General features: G+C 40.8%; 1 long non-coding RNA gene across 1 annotated transcript; it reads left to right on the top strand.

Annotated features, from left to right (window-relative positions):
- Positions 1-998: 998 nt before the first annotated feature.
- On the top strand, positions 999-6,676 carry LOC139436560 (uncharacterized). The gene is made up of 2 exons (XR_011645896.1): positions 999-4,449; positions 5,171-6,676. It is a non-coding gene; the product is annotated as an uncharacterized lncRNA (long non-coding RNA).
- Positions 6,677-15,278: the final 8,602 nt, after the last annotated feature.

Below are 15,278 nucleotides of genomic sequence, written 5' to 3'. Positions count from 1 at the left end.
CAGGATTGGTGTCAGTTCTTTCCGGAATGTTTTGTAGAATTCACCTGTGAAGCCATCTGGCCCTGGGCTCTTCTTAGTTGGGAGATTTTTGATAACTGATTCTATCTCTCTGCTTGTGATTGGTTTGTTAAGATCATCAATTTCTTCTTTCGTCAATATGGGCTGCTTATGTGTTTCTAGGAAATTGTCCATTTCCTCTAGATTGTCATTTTTGTTGGAATATAGTTTTTCAAAATATCCTCTTATGATAGTCTTTATTTCTGTGGGGTCAGTGGTGATATCGCCTTTCTCATTTCTTATTTTGTGTATTTGCATCTTCTCTCTTTTTTTCTTTGTTAGTGTTGCTAAAGGTTTGTCAATTTTGTTAATCTTCTCAAAAAACCAGCTCTTGGTCTTGTTTATCTGTTCAAGTGCTTTCTTATTTTCTATTTTATTTAGTTCTGCTCTTATCTTTGTTATTTCCTTCCTTCTTCTTCCTGTTGGGCTACTTTGTTGTTGTTTTTCTAATTCCTTCAAATGTGCAGTTAGTTCTTCAATTTTTGCTCTTTCTTCTTTTTTGATATATGAATTTATGGCTATAAACTTCCCTCTCAGTACTGCTTTTGCTGCATCCCATAAATTTTGGTATGTTGTGTTATCATTATCATTTGTTTCAAGGTAGTCATTGATTTCTTTTGAGATTTCCTCTTTGACCCACTGTTTTTCTAAGAGTGTGCTGTTTAATTTCCAAATCGTGGTGTGAAATCTGGGCTTCTGTCCCTTGCAAATCTCCAGCTTGACTCCACTGTGGTCAGAGATAATGTTTTGTATGATTTCAATCTTTCTGAATTCGTTCAGCCTTTCTTTGTGGCCTAGCATATGATCTACCTTGGAGAATGATCCATGTGCGCTAAGAAAAATGTATATCCTGCTGTGTTTGGGTGTAGCGATCTATATATGTCTATTAGATCGAGCTCCTCTAATATACTATTCAGATGTTTTGTTTCTTTGGTGATTCTCTTTTGAGATGTTCTGTCCAGAGTTGATAGTGGTGTATTAAAATCCCCCACTATAATTGTAGATGTATCTATTCTTTCACTTAGTTTTTCCAGCGTTTGCCTGACGTATTTAGAGGCACCCTTGTTAGGGGCATAGATATTTATGATTGTTCGATCTTCTTGACAGATTTTCCCTTTCACTAAAATGTAGTATCCTTCTTTGTCTCTCACAATTGTTTCACATTTAAAGTCTATTTTGTCTGATATTAATATAGCTACTCCTGCCTTTTTTTGGTTATTGTTAGCTTGTATGATTGTTTTCCAGCCATTCACTTTCAATCTCCATGCGTCTCTGGGTCTAAGATGTGTCTCTTGTAGACAGCATATGGATGGGTCATATTTCCTTATCCAATGTCCCAGTCTGAATCTTTTGATAGGTGAGTTTAATCCGTTGACATTCAGTGTTATTACTATCAAGGAATTATTTGTGTTAGCCATATTTTGATTGGATTTGTGTTTGTCATATTTTGTTTGTATATATTTTTTTGTCTTTTTTGTTGTTGTTGGTCTTATACTCTCCTCCAACTTTGCCTTTCCTGTTTTTTCCTTTCTTCCTGCAGAACTCCCTTTAGAATTTCTTGAAGGGGAGGTTTCTTGTTGGTATACTCTTTCAGTTTCTGTTTGTCTGTGAATATTTTGAACTCTCCTTCATGTTTGAATGCTAGTTTAGCTGGATAGAGTATTCTTGGTTGGAAGTTTTTTTCCTTTAGTACCTTGACTATATCATACCACTGTCTTCTTGCCTCCATAGTTTCAGAAGAGAAATCAGCACTTAATCTAATTGAGCTTCCCTTGTATGTGATGGTTTTCTTTTCTCTTGCTGCTTTTAGGATTTTCTCTTTGTCTTGAGCTTTGGATAATTTGATAAGTATATGTCTTGGGGTGGGCCTGTTGGGGTTTATGACTTGTGGAGTGCGCTGTGCTTCTTGGATATGTACATCTGTCTCTTTCAGTAGATTTGGGAAGTTTTCAGCCATTATTTCCTGCAACACTCCTTCTGACCCCTTTCCCTTCTCTTCACCTTCTGGAATGCCTATAATACGTATGTTTGAGCATTTTGCATTGTCATTCAGGTCCCTAAATCCTAATTGGATTTTTTCTATCTTCTTATTGACCCCTTCTACTATCTGTTTGATTTCTGATGTACTGTCTTCCACATCACTAATTCTCTGCTCTGTCTCTTCTAGTCTGCTGATAATTGCTGCAAGTGTATTTTTGATTTCTTGAACTGTGGTGTTCATTCCCATCATATCTGTTATGTTTTTGCATATGTCTGCAATTTCCCCTCCAAGTGATGTCTTCATGTTGTTAACCTCTTTCATTACTTCATCAAATTTGTCGGTGATAAATGTTCTGAGATCTTTCATTGCTTGTGCCAAGTTTTGCTCCCCTTCGTGATTATTGGTTTGTTGATTGGATTCAGTCATGTTTTCCTGATTATTGGTTTGGTTTGTAGATTTTTGTTGCTTTCTGGTCATCTCTTTATTTTGACGAATTTAATCAGTTCCTTAGCTTCTTTGTCTGCTTTTGGAGGTTAATTAGTTGTTATTTTTGCATAGGTGTTATATCTTCTCTTTGTCACTTTTTTCTTTTTATTCAAGTTACTTGTTGTTGGTTAAGTTCACTTTAGAAGAAAGTATAGTGTTGGGGAAAGGCAATTGTGTCAGCAAGGGAAAAGTGTAAAGTAGTATTAGTAATGTATGTTAACAAAGCAAGAATATGAGATCTGGGAGGATGGAGGTTAGATTCATGTAGATTGTACAGAGTTATAGCTGTAGGTAGAGTACCTTTTATGAAGTAGATGACTGAATATGGGTGGAATATGGTATGAACTACAAAGCTATTGTTTTCATGAGAGAGGGAAAAAGAAAAGAAAGGTAATAGTTTCAAGAGTGGATAACAGACAGAAAACAGAACAAAGGTATTAGAAATTAAGAGTTAGACACTTTGTGGATCAAAGAATGGGAGGTGGGGGGTGGAATATAGTAGAGACAGTAGATGATAGTGGATATCAAGATGCAGGGGAAGGGGGATAGTGTAGGTAACCTAAATCAGTTCACACAGAAATGAGGCAGTGGAGGATGGGAAAACTCAGCAAATGTGAGGTGTTCCCTGTAGCACCTATTGTGTACTTGAATTAAAATAAAATAAGTGGAAAATGAGGGACAAGAGGGAAAGTGAAAACCGAAAAAAAAACTAATTATAATAAAGAAAAAGAGAAAGACAAGAAGAAAGGAAGAAAGAAAAAGAGGATAAGCAAACGGTGGGGAACAGATAGGGGGAAGAGTGATACAGGTATACACGTGTCACAATTGCAACACTATCTAAAACAACAACCAAAAAAAACCCCTAAATAACTGTATATATAAAAAAAAAGGACTTTGGGGGACACGCTAGGAGAAAAGACTAGGGGATAATGCAATATTAGCAATCAGGGCGTCAAAAAGAGTAAAAAATAAGATAAAGTGAAAATAAAAACAAAACAATATGAACCAATATAGATAAAACACAAACGTTAAGGTCCAAAGCACTCAAGGATCCCAGGTAGACCCCAGAGCGTGATGGATTCAGGGGTGGAAAGTCTGAGACACTGAAGACTCAAGAGGTGTGAGTCTGGGGTGTGGACCGCCAGAGTCCAGGGGACCCAGACCTGGCAACCTCAAATCTGGTCCACGGAAAGCTTAGGAGCCCCGCAGTGCAACACAGCCCTCAGGGATCCCCGTAGCTGGGTGCCAGCCCCGTGGGGGAAGCCAGATCCGCGAATTCTATATTGAATGTCTAATCCCTGAAATTCACCTACTCCTCAGGGTATCAGCCTTTGGACAGCTCCCTCCCTGTGCTCCCACGCAACGGCCACTTGAGGGCGCCTCTACACCACGGCCAGTTCAATGACCCAGATCCCAAGCCCCACCGGGTGGGGTGGGCTTCAGCTGGAAACACGGAAAACAGACTCTAAGATCCGAAATCCCAAACTTCGCAAAATATTCCCCAATCAGCTTCCAGACGTGTCCTCCTCCCTCACTGCACCCTACAACAGTCTCCCAGTTGTGTCCCCTTATTGCTCAAAATCCAATTCCGTTGCAGATCAGCAGCCGGACCTGTGGGGATGGGGCTCCAGGCGGAAGCGCTTCCCCCCCGTCCGGCGACTAAAACGTCCCCCGCTTCACAAGAAAACACCGTCTGTCTCCCCAAATCAATCCGCCAAGGAGTCTTGTCCCAACAATCCCCCACCAGCCAGCCCAGTATCCGCGAATTTCTCAGCACCGCAAAGCCTCCAGAAAAAGGAAAAAAAAAACAAAAACCCTGGCCGCTGCGGCTCCGGAGCTGCAAGAGCGCCCGCTACCGTGGCTCCGCCCACCCAAGGAGGGAACTTCCCGCGCCCAGCTGGGACCTCCGTTTATATATTATAGACGTATCCTCTCTGTTACCTTCCCACTGAATTGACATCCAGACACCTTCCAACCAGCAAAAATCCCCGAAACAGCGCGGTCCTAAAGAGCCTTCAATGCTGCCCAGCCGCCCCCTGCAGAGACACTACCAGGCAAGCTCACACAGCCACCATCTTGCCACCAGGTTCTCTCTGTGTTATTAATGGAACTGAACCTGTACCTATCCCCAGCATGGACCACATTTCCGGCCACTCTAGAAGAGCTGTGCAACTTATCCCACTTTTTGTTACCTTAGGCATTTCTGGAGCCCTAGCCACTGGTACTGCGGGGTTAGGACTCTCTCTTACCCAATATTCAAAATTAGCTAAGCAATTAATTGATAATATCCAGGCTTTGTCGAGCACTATACAAGATACTCAATATCAAATAAACTCTCTAGCTGAGGTAGTGTTACAGAAGAGGGTTAAATCTGCTTACAGCAGAACGTGGAAGAATATATCTAGCTCTGCAGGAACAGTGCTGCTTTTATGCCAACAACTCTGGCATTGTTCAAAATAAAGTTAAAAGGCTTCAAGTGCGACATTCTTAATACCCCATAATACAAAATGACTGTGTTCCTCCACCAGCCTCACCCCATGTCTTAGCGTCCAAGCCCTCAATACCACCCATGAAACCTGCATGCTTGCTATTATACTCCCCCGCATTTATTTTTATAATGATAACCACTTCCTTAACTCCTGGCAGCGCCACCTCCTACCAGCCTATGTACAAAAAAGAGAAATCATCACTGCCATCACAATCGCTTCACTTTTAGGTCTCGCTGGAGCTGGTACTGGAGTAGCAGCCGTAACTACACAACAAACTTCTTTCTCCTCTATCAGGCAAGCCGTCGATGAAGATATAGCCCGCATCAAAACTTCCATTTCCCATCTAGAAAAGTCCCTAAATTCATTATCTGAGGTTGTCCTCCAAAATTGCAGAAGGCTCCTCTTAAAGAGGGAGGGATTTATGCGGCATTAGGAGAGGAATGCTTTTTTTATGCTAATTCCGGCCTTATTAGAAATAACGTAGCTCAGCTCAGAAATGGACCAGCAAAGCGTAATAAAGAGAAACCCAAGGAAATTTCTCCTGGGGGATTAATGGAATCCTCCCTTATATTCTTCCCGTATTAGGCCCATTAATAACTGTACTTTTAGTAATATCTTTCGGACCCTGGGCCATAAGAAGAATTATTCAGTTAATTAAAGACCAAGTTGACTCCGCTCTCGGCAGGCCCATTCAGGTGCACTACCATCGACTCCACCTCGCTGATCAAGGTATATCTATGGACCACTCAGATCACCTCCCCTAAGACATCAACTCTCCCCACCCATAGGCTACTGAGTGCAAGGTACAACACTGCAAGAGACGGTTAGAGGTAAGCACAACCTAGCTGTTCTCTGAGAAGCATGCCTCACTAATCTAGGGGACCCGCTCTGTTTGCAAGGGCCACGAGGCAGGGTGCTTCGACCGCATTCAGCCTGCACAGGTAGGCGGGATGCATCGACAGCATCACTGGCCGCTCAGGGAGCTGGGCTGGCTAGCCAATGACGGGCAACTGAACTGACCTAACAGTCAACCTAAGACAGGGACATGGCCTTTCACTGCCATGCCTCCCAATGACGGGTAAGACTGGTCACGTATGTGAGTGAGCTAAAACGGCTCACTGGGTGCAGTTCCAACGTAAGACAGGCACGGTCCTCCCCTTTTTTATTCGACCTTGTAGCACAGTCAGTAAAGCCCCCTCTTCACATCGAGAAAATGAGGCCTCTGTTTCCCTCAGTTAGCCATGCAGAAAGTACTGTGCTAATAAAAGAAAAAGGGAGGAGATGTTGGGAGCGATAAAAAGAATGTATGCCGAACTCAGTGAGAGTCAGTAGCACGGCTGCCAGAGAAGAGCCAACCCTCTCATTTGAGCAAACTATAATTAGCTCCTCACAATATATCAGGTCCCACAACATGGCAGAATCCAAATCTGCCCTGTCACTTCCTTATTCTCCTTCCCCTTCAGGTCTTTTGTTCTCCGTCTTCCCGCCACTGCCCAAATTGATAAGGCAGTGCGCAGGCGCAAGGCGGGTAAACTGAAACCCACCCTATACATCAGTAATGATCATAACCAATCCCTAACTTCCACCCCTGCCTATTACCCCTCCCCTTCCCAAGAGTATATATGCTTTGTTCCCCTCAATAAAATTTGCAGCTTGATCCTCACCCTGTCTCGCTGTCATTCCTCGCGTCTCCTGTCTCATCATTCTCCTCCACGCAAACCACGAGCCCCCGTTTGCTGCCCCGCTGGCCGGGGCATTCACAATATTACATTAAAAATATATATGAGAGGTCCCATTCAACCCCACCCCCCCACCCCCCCTCTCCCCCCCCAACAACACTCGTTCCATCATCATGACACATCCATTGGATTTGGTAAGTACATCTTTGGGCATCTCTGCACCTCATAGACAATGGTCCACATCATGGCCCATACTCTCCTCCATTCCATCCAGTGGGCCCTGTGAGGATTTACAATGTCTGGTGATTACATCTGAGGCACCATCCAGGGCAGCTCCATGTCCCAAAGACGCCTCCACCTCTCATCTCTTCCTGCCTTTCCCCATACCCATTGTCCACCATGTCCACTTTTCCCAATCCAATGCCACCTCTTCTATGTGGACATTGGATTGGTTGTGTCCATTGCACCTCTATGTCAAGAGGAGGCTCAGATTCCACATGGATGCTGGATGCAATCCTCCCATTTTCAGTTGTAATCACTCTAGGCTCCATGGTGTGGTGATTGTCCTTCTTCAACTCCATCTTAGCTGAGTGTGGTAAGTCCAATAAATCAGATTGTAGGTGCTGGAGTCTGTTGAGGCTCAGGATCTGGCTATCACATTGTCAGTCCAGAGATTCAAATCCCCTAAATATATCTTAAACCCCAACGTTAACTGCACCTCCAGCACATTAGCATGAAAGTCTTATGAAGGGAGATCCCATCTGAGTCCAGATTCATCACACATAAACACCATTTCCAAAGAGGGGCCATCTGCCCTGGTAGTTAACCCCATCGGCCATGACCATAACTCTCATGGGTCTCTTTAGCCTTCAAAGGAACCAATATCTGGGGGTTGTATCTGCTTTATCTGTCTCTCTGACTCTGCTCAGTTGTGCATGAGGGCAATCCTTCTGCCAGCCTCCAGACTCTTTTTTAGAAACTCGTAGCCATATAAACTCATTTCTCCTTTCCATTTCCCCCTTACTTTAGGTCAAACAGCATTTTAAAGTCATGGTATTTTATGTAGACATGGATATTCTGCTGATCCGCATTGAACCTTCCGTATAAGGTCCTTTTCCAGTTGCATCATCAGTTGGTATTTGATAGTGGTCCCTCGTTGCCAGGGAGGCTCGTCCCCGGGTGTCATGTCCCACGCTGGAGGGAAGGCATTGCATTTACATGCTGAGTTTGGCTTTGAGACTGGCCACATTTGAGTAACATGAAGGCTGACAGGAGGAAATTCCCAGGCACAATGTTGCTCTAGGCCTTGTTCTTGTTTTAGGTTTATCAGCTCACAAGCATAGTCATTAGCATTAGGGGCTCACTGTTGAACCCTCACTCCCTCCCGGTCCCCGCCGCTGTACCTGGGAGACTGTCGCTGCTCCCCTAGGGACCACAACAGAGCACCACTGGCCAGGAACCCAGTACCCCCCCTGCTGTGGTTTTTAATTGTTGCCACTATGAGTATATCCAATCATTACCATGCACCCTGGACATATGTTCTGTACAGCTCCCTGTCAGCCATATATCACCTGTCATTGGTATCCCATACCAGTATCCCTCCATTGCCATTGTTGAAACACTCTGTGATCCAGAACTCCCCGAAATTTGAAGCCCAATATAATGTCATGGTCCCTTACTAGGGAATGGCATATAGCGATGGGTTTGAAGGACAGATAAAGAACTTGGATAAAGTTAGATAAAGAACTTAGATAAAGAATGTTGACTTGAAAAAATTCCACATCCTATCCTTTTTTTTTTTTTTTCCCCCCCTAATGATTCAACATTTCTTCACAGGAGTCCTAGACCACAGCAATGCATATATATAATATACAGCACTCCCATACATCCACCACAAAACCTTTTTCCTTCCACAGCGATACTCTTACACCCTATTCACATCATATTTACTTAAGGTGATGTACAGAGTCTGAGATATTAGCTTTCTAACAAGGTAATATCTGTGCTTACATTATGGTGCATACTTTAGGATACACAGTTCTTTACATTTTTAGTTATCCTATGTTTTACATTATGGTTTACATTATCAGTCTGTCATCTCCTATATGTTATGGTGTAATATTACATGTTTTATATCCATCCTTGTGTACTCTCAAGAAACTCCTCTCTTGCCCCCCATTTACTTTGGTTCCAAACATTTAACGTCCATTTTCCCTTCCACCTTGGTGCCCGCAGTGACAGCCAACCTCCGTTTCCTGAGGAACCACTTCCAGAGATAGATGGAATAGTGTTCAGGGCCTAACTTGCTCAACTGCCCCAATGCCCTGGGAGCCACCCTTTCTCTCGAGGGATACAGTTCCCTCTATTTGGTGGCATTAGTCCTCCCCAGGATGTGGGTCCACCCCCACTCTCACTCCTTGGGATTGTACCCCATGGTGTCACCCACTCTGGCAGTATGAGCATTTAGACATTCCCCAGGAGCCCGTCCTGCATCAGACCCTCCCCTCCGAGCATTCTAAACAGGTAACACTCTTTATTATATTGTAATATGATTTTCTCAGCATTTTACTCTTCACCACCTCCTGACTCTCTCCTGTATTCGTATGCTACCCCTCCCTCCCCCCACTTTTGGGCAACGTTACCCAACCGTCCCTCCCCAGCCACCCTCAAACTCGTAAAGCCCCAACCAAAGGCAACCCCTTGCCCCCATTTTATCTCTTCTTTGTGTTCATACTTACCACCATCTCGCCTTAAATTCCACCCCTGCAGACATCGGCTCATATCCTTCCTCCACCCTCCGATTTCCTGTAAGCCTATCGTTCAGTCTCTTGCTATCTAGGGCAGCTTGTTTATTTCATATCATTGAGGTCATGTAGTATTTGTCCTTCAATGTCTGGGTTGCTTCACTCAACATAAGGTTCTCAAGATTCATCCATGTTATCACATGTGTTTGTAGTGTGTTTGTTCTTACAGCCGAGTAGTATTCCATTGTGTGTATATACCACATTTTATTGATCCACTCATCTGTTGATGGGCATTTGGGTTGATTCCAACTTTTGGCAATAGTGAACAATGCTGCTATGAACATTGGTGTACATATATCGGTTTGTGTCCTTGTTTTCAGTTCTGCTGGGTATATACCCAGCAGTGGTATTGCTGGGTCATATGGCAAATCTATGGCTAGTTTTTTGAGAAACCGCCATACTGTCCTCCAGAATGGTTGGATCCTTCTGCATTCCCACCAGCAGTGGATGAGTGTTCCCCTTCCTTCACATCCTCTCCAGCACTTGTATTCTTCTGTTTTTTTCATAGCTGCCAATCTTATGGGTGTAAGATGGTATCTCATTGTAGTTTTGATTTGCATTTCCCTGATAGCTAGAGATTTGGAACATTTTTTCATGTGCTTTCTTGCCATTTGTATTTCTTCTTCGGAGAAGTGTCTGTTTAAGTCTTTTTCCCATTTTTTAAATGGGTTGTTTATCTTTTTATTTTCAAGATATAGGAGTTCTTTATATATGCAAGTTATAAGTTTCTTATCAGATATATGATTGCCAAATATTTTCTCCCACTGTGTGGGCTCCCTTTTTACTTTCTTGACAAACTCCTTTGAGGTGCAGAAGGCTTTAATTTTGAGGAAGTCCCATTTATCTATTAGTTCTTTTGCTGCTCATGCTTTTGGTGAGATATTCATAAATCCATTTCCTATTACAAGGTCCTGTAGATGTTTCCCTACACTGCTTTCTAAGGTTTTTATGGTCTTGGCTCTTATATTTAGGTCTTTTATCCATCTTGAGTTGATCTTTGTATAAGGTGTGAGATGGTAATCCTCTTTCATTCTTCTACATATGGCTATCCAGTTCTCCAGACACCATTTGTTGAATAGGCCACTCTCTCCCAATTGAGAGGGTTTGGTGGCTTTATCGAATATTATGTGGCTGTATATGTGAGATTCTATATCAGAGCTTTCAATTCGATTCCATTGGTCTTTGTGTCTCTCCTTATGCCAGTACCATGCTGTTTTCACCACCGTAGCTTTATAGTATGTTTTGAAGTCAGGTAGTGTGATTCCTCCAATTTCGTTTTTCTTTTTCAGTATGTCTTTGGCTATTCGGGGTCTCTTTCCTTTCCAAATAAATTTCATAGTTAGTTTTTCTAGTTCCTTAAAGAAGGCTGCGTTGATTTTTATTGGGATTGCATTGAATGTGTAGATCAGTTTTGGTAGGATAGACATCTTAATAATGTTCAGTCTTCCTATCCATGAACAAGGAATAGTCTTCCATTTATTTAGGTCTTCTTTGATTATCTTGAACAATCTTGTATAATTCTCGTTGTATAAGTTCTTTACCTCTTTAGTTAAATTTATTCCTAAGTATTTGATTTTTTAATTTATTATTGTGAATGGTATTTGTTTCTTGATTTCCTCCTGATCTTGCTCATTATTGGTGTACAGAAATGCTACTGATTTTTGCGCATTGATCTTATAACCTGCGACTTTACTAAACTCATTTATGAGTTCTAGAATCTTCGTTGTAGATCTCTCAGGGTTTTCTATGTATAGGATCATGTCATCTGCAAATAATGAAATTTTGACTTCTTCCTTTCCAATTTGAATGCTTTTTATTTCTGGTTCTTGCCTCAGTGCTTGTGCAAGTACTTCTAAGACAATGTTAAATAGGAGCAGAGACAGTGGGCATCCTTGTCTTGTTCCTGAGTTTAGAGGGAAGGAGTCTAGGATTTCTCCATTGTAAACAATATTGGCTTTAGGTTTTTCATATATACTCTTTATCATGTTCAAAAAATTCCCTTGTATTCCAATCTTTTGGAGTGTTTTTATCAAGAAAGGGTGCTGTATTTTGTCAAATGCTTTTTCTGCATCAATAGATATAATCATGTGATTTTTTTCCTTCAATCTGTTTATATGGTGTATTACGTTGATTGATTTTCTTATGTTGAACCATCCTTGCATACCTGGGATGAATCCCACTTGGTCGTGGTGTATAATACGTTTAATGTGTTGTTGAATACGATTAGCAAGTATTTTGTTAAGTATTTTTGCGTCTAGGTTCATTAGAGAAATTGGTCTGTAATTTTCCTTTCTTGTGATGTCTTTGTTTGGATTTGGTACTAGGGTAATGTTGGCATCATAGAAGGAGTTGGGTAATGTTCTTTCCGTTTCGATGTTTTGGAATAGTTTCAGCAGGATTGGTGTCAGTTCTTTCCGGAATGTTTTGTAGAATTCACCTGTGAAGCCATCTGGCCCTGGGCTCTTCTTTGTTGGGAGATTTTTGATAACTGATTCTATCTCTCTGCTTGTGATTGGTTTGTTAAGATCATCAATTTCTTCTTTCGTCAATATGGGCTGCTTATGTGTTTCTAGGAATTTGTCCTTTTCCTCTAGATTGTCATTTTTGTTGGAATATAGTTTTTCAAAATATCCTCTTATGATAGTCTTTATTTCTGTGGGGTCAGTGGTGATATCGCCTTTCTCATTTCTTATTTTGTGTATTTGCATCTTCTCTCTTTTTTTCTTTGTTAGTGTTGTTAAAGGTTTGTCAATTTTGTTAATCTTCTCAAAAAACCAGCTCTTGGTCTTGTTTATCTGTTCAAGTGCTTTCTTATTTTCTATTTCATTTAGTTCTGCTCTTATCTTTGTTATTTCCTTCCTTCTTCTTCCTGTTGGGCTACTTTGTTGTTGTTTTTCTAATTCCTTCAAATGTGCAGTTAGTTCTTCAATTTTTGCTCTTTCTTCTTTTTCGATATATGAATTTATGGCTATAAACTTCCCTCTCAGTACTGCTTTTGCTGCATCCCATAAATTTTGGTATGTTGTGTTATCATTATCATTTGTTTCAAGGTAGTCATTGATTTCTTTTGAGATTTCCTCTTTGACCCACTGTTTTTCTAAGAGTGTGCTGTTTAATTTCCAAATCGTGGTGTGAAATCTGGGCTTCTGTCCCTTGCAAATCTCCAGCTTGACTCCACTGTGGTCAGAGATAATGTTTTGTATGATTTCAATCTTTCTGAATTCGTTCAGCCTTTCTTTGTGGCCTAGCATATGATCTATCTTGGAGAATGATCCATGTGCGCTGGAGAAAAATGTATATCCTGCTGTGTTTGGGTGTAGCGATCTATATATGTCTATTAGATCGAGCTCCTCTAATATACTATTCAGATGTTTTGTTTCTTTGGTGATTCTCTTTCAAGATGTTCTGTCCAGAGTTGATAGTGGTGTATTAAAATCCCCCACTATAATTGTAGATGTATCTATTCTTTCACTTAGTTTTTCCAGCGTTTGCCTGACGTATTTAGAGGCACCCTTGTTAGGGGCATAGATATTTATGATTGTTCGATCTTCTTGACAGATTTTTCCTTTCACTAAAATGTAGTATCCTTCTTTGTCTCTCACAATTGTTTCACATTTAAAGTCTATTTTGTCTGATATTAATATAGCGACTCCTGCCTTTTTTTGGTTATTGTTAGCTTGTATGATTGTTTTCCAGCCATTCACTTTCAATCTCCATGCGTCTCTGGGTCTAAGATGTGTCTCTTGTAGACAGCATATGGATGGGTCATATTTCCTTATCCAATGTCCCAGTCTGAATCTTTTGATAGGTGAGTTTAATCCGTTGACATTCAGTGTTATTACTATCAAGGAATTATTTGTGTTAGCCATATTTTGATTGGATTTGTGTTTGTCATATTTTGTTTGTATATTTTTTTTGTCCTTTTTGTTGTTGTTGTTGGTCTTATACTCTCCTCCAACTTTGCCTTTCCTGTTTTTTCCTTTCTTCCTGCAGAACTCCCTTTAGAATTTCTTGAAGGGGAGGTTTATTGTTGGTATACTCTTTCAGTTTCTGTTTGTCTGTGAATATTTTGAACTCTCCATCATTTTTGAATGCTAGTTTAGCTGGATAGAGTATTCTTGGTTGGAAGTTTTTTTCCTTTAGTACCTTGACTATATCATACCACTGTCTTCTTGCCTCCATGGTTTCAGAAGAGAAATCAGCACTTAATCTAATTGAGCTTCCCTTGTATGTGATGGTTTTCTTTTCTCTTGCTGCTTTTAGGATTTTCTCTTTGTCTTGAGCCTTGGATAATTTGATAAGTATATGTCTTGGGGTGGGCCTGTTGGGGTTTATGACTTGTGGAGTGCGCTGTGCTTCTTGGATATGTACATCTGTCTCTTTCAGTAGATTTGGGAAGTTTTCAGCCATTATTTCCTGCAACACTCCTTCTGACCCCTTTCCCTGCTCTTCACCTTCTGGAATGCCTATAATACGTATGTTTGAGCATTTTGCATTGTCATTCAGGTCCCTAAATCCTAATTGGATTTTTTCTATCTTCTTATTGACCCCTTCTACTATCTGTTTGATTTCTGATGTACTGTCTTCCACATCACTAATTCTCTGCTCTGTCTCTTCTAGTCTGCTGATAATTGCTGCAAGTGTATTTTTGATTTCTTGAACTGTGGTGTTCATTCCCATCATATCTGTTATGTTTTTGCGTATGTCTGCAATTTCCCCTCCAAGTGATGTCTTCATGTTGTTAACCTCTTTCATTACTTCATCAAATTTGTCGGTGATAAATGTTCTGAGTTCTTTCATTGCTTGTGCCAAGTTTTGCTCCCCTTCATGATTATTGGTTTGTTGATTGGATTCAGTCATGTTTTCCTGATTATTGGTTTGGTTTGTAGATTTTTGTTGCTTTCTGGTCATCTCTTTATTTTGACGAATTTAATCAGTTCCTTAGCTTCTTTGTCTGCTTTTGGAGGTTAATTAGTTGTTATTTTTGCATAGGTGTTATATCTTCTCTTTGTCACTTTTTTCTTCTTACTCAAGTTTCTTGTTTTTGGTTAAGTTCACTTTAGAAGAAAGTATTAGTGTTGGGGAAAGGCAATTGTGTCAGCCAGGGAAAAGTGTAAAATAGTATTGGTAATGTATGTTAACAAAGCAAGAATATGAGATCTGGGAGGGTGGAGGTTAGATTCATGTAGATTGTATAGAGTTATAGCTGTAGGTAGAGTACCTTTTATGAAGTAGATGACTGAATATGGGTGGAATATGGTATGAACTACAAAGCTATTGTTTTCATGAGAGAGGGAAAAAGAAAAGAAAGGTAATAGTTTCAAGAGTGGATAACAGACAGAAAACAGAACAAAGGTATTAGAAATTAAGAGTTAGACACTTTGTGGATCAAAGAATGGGAGGTGGGGGGTGGAATATAGGAGAGACAGTAGATGATAGTGGATATCAAGATGCAGGGGAAGGGGGATAGTGTAGGTAGCCTAAATCAGTTCACACAGAAATGAGGCAGTGGAGGATGGGAAAACCCAGCAAATGTGAGGTGTTCCCTGTAGCACCTATTGTGTACTTGAATTAAAATAAAATAAGTGGAAAATGAGGGACAAGAGGGAAAGTGAAAACTGAAAAAAAAACTAATTATAATAAAAAAAAAGAGAAAGACAAGAAGAAAGGAAGAAAGAAAAAGAGGATAGGCAAACGGTGGGGAACAGATAGGGGGAAGAGAGATACAGGTATACACGTGTCACAATTGCAACTCTATCTAAAACAACAACCAAAAAAACCC

This window comes from Dasypus novemcinctus, chromosome 15 (genome assembly GCF_030445035.2).
Source record: "Dasypus novemcinctus isolate mDasNov1 chromosome 15, mDasNov1.1.hap2, whole genome shotgun sequence".
Taxonomy (NCBI): domain Eukaryota; kingdom Metazoa; phylum Chordata; class Mammalia; order Cingulata; family Dasypodidae; genus Dasypus; species Dasypus novemcinctus.
This window is presented reverse-complemented; position numbering and strand designations above follow the sequence as displayed.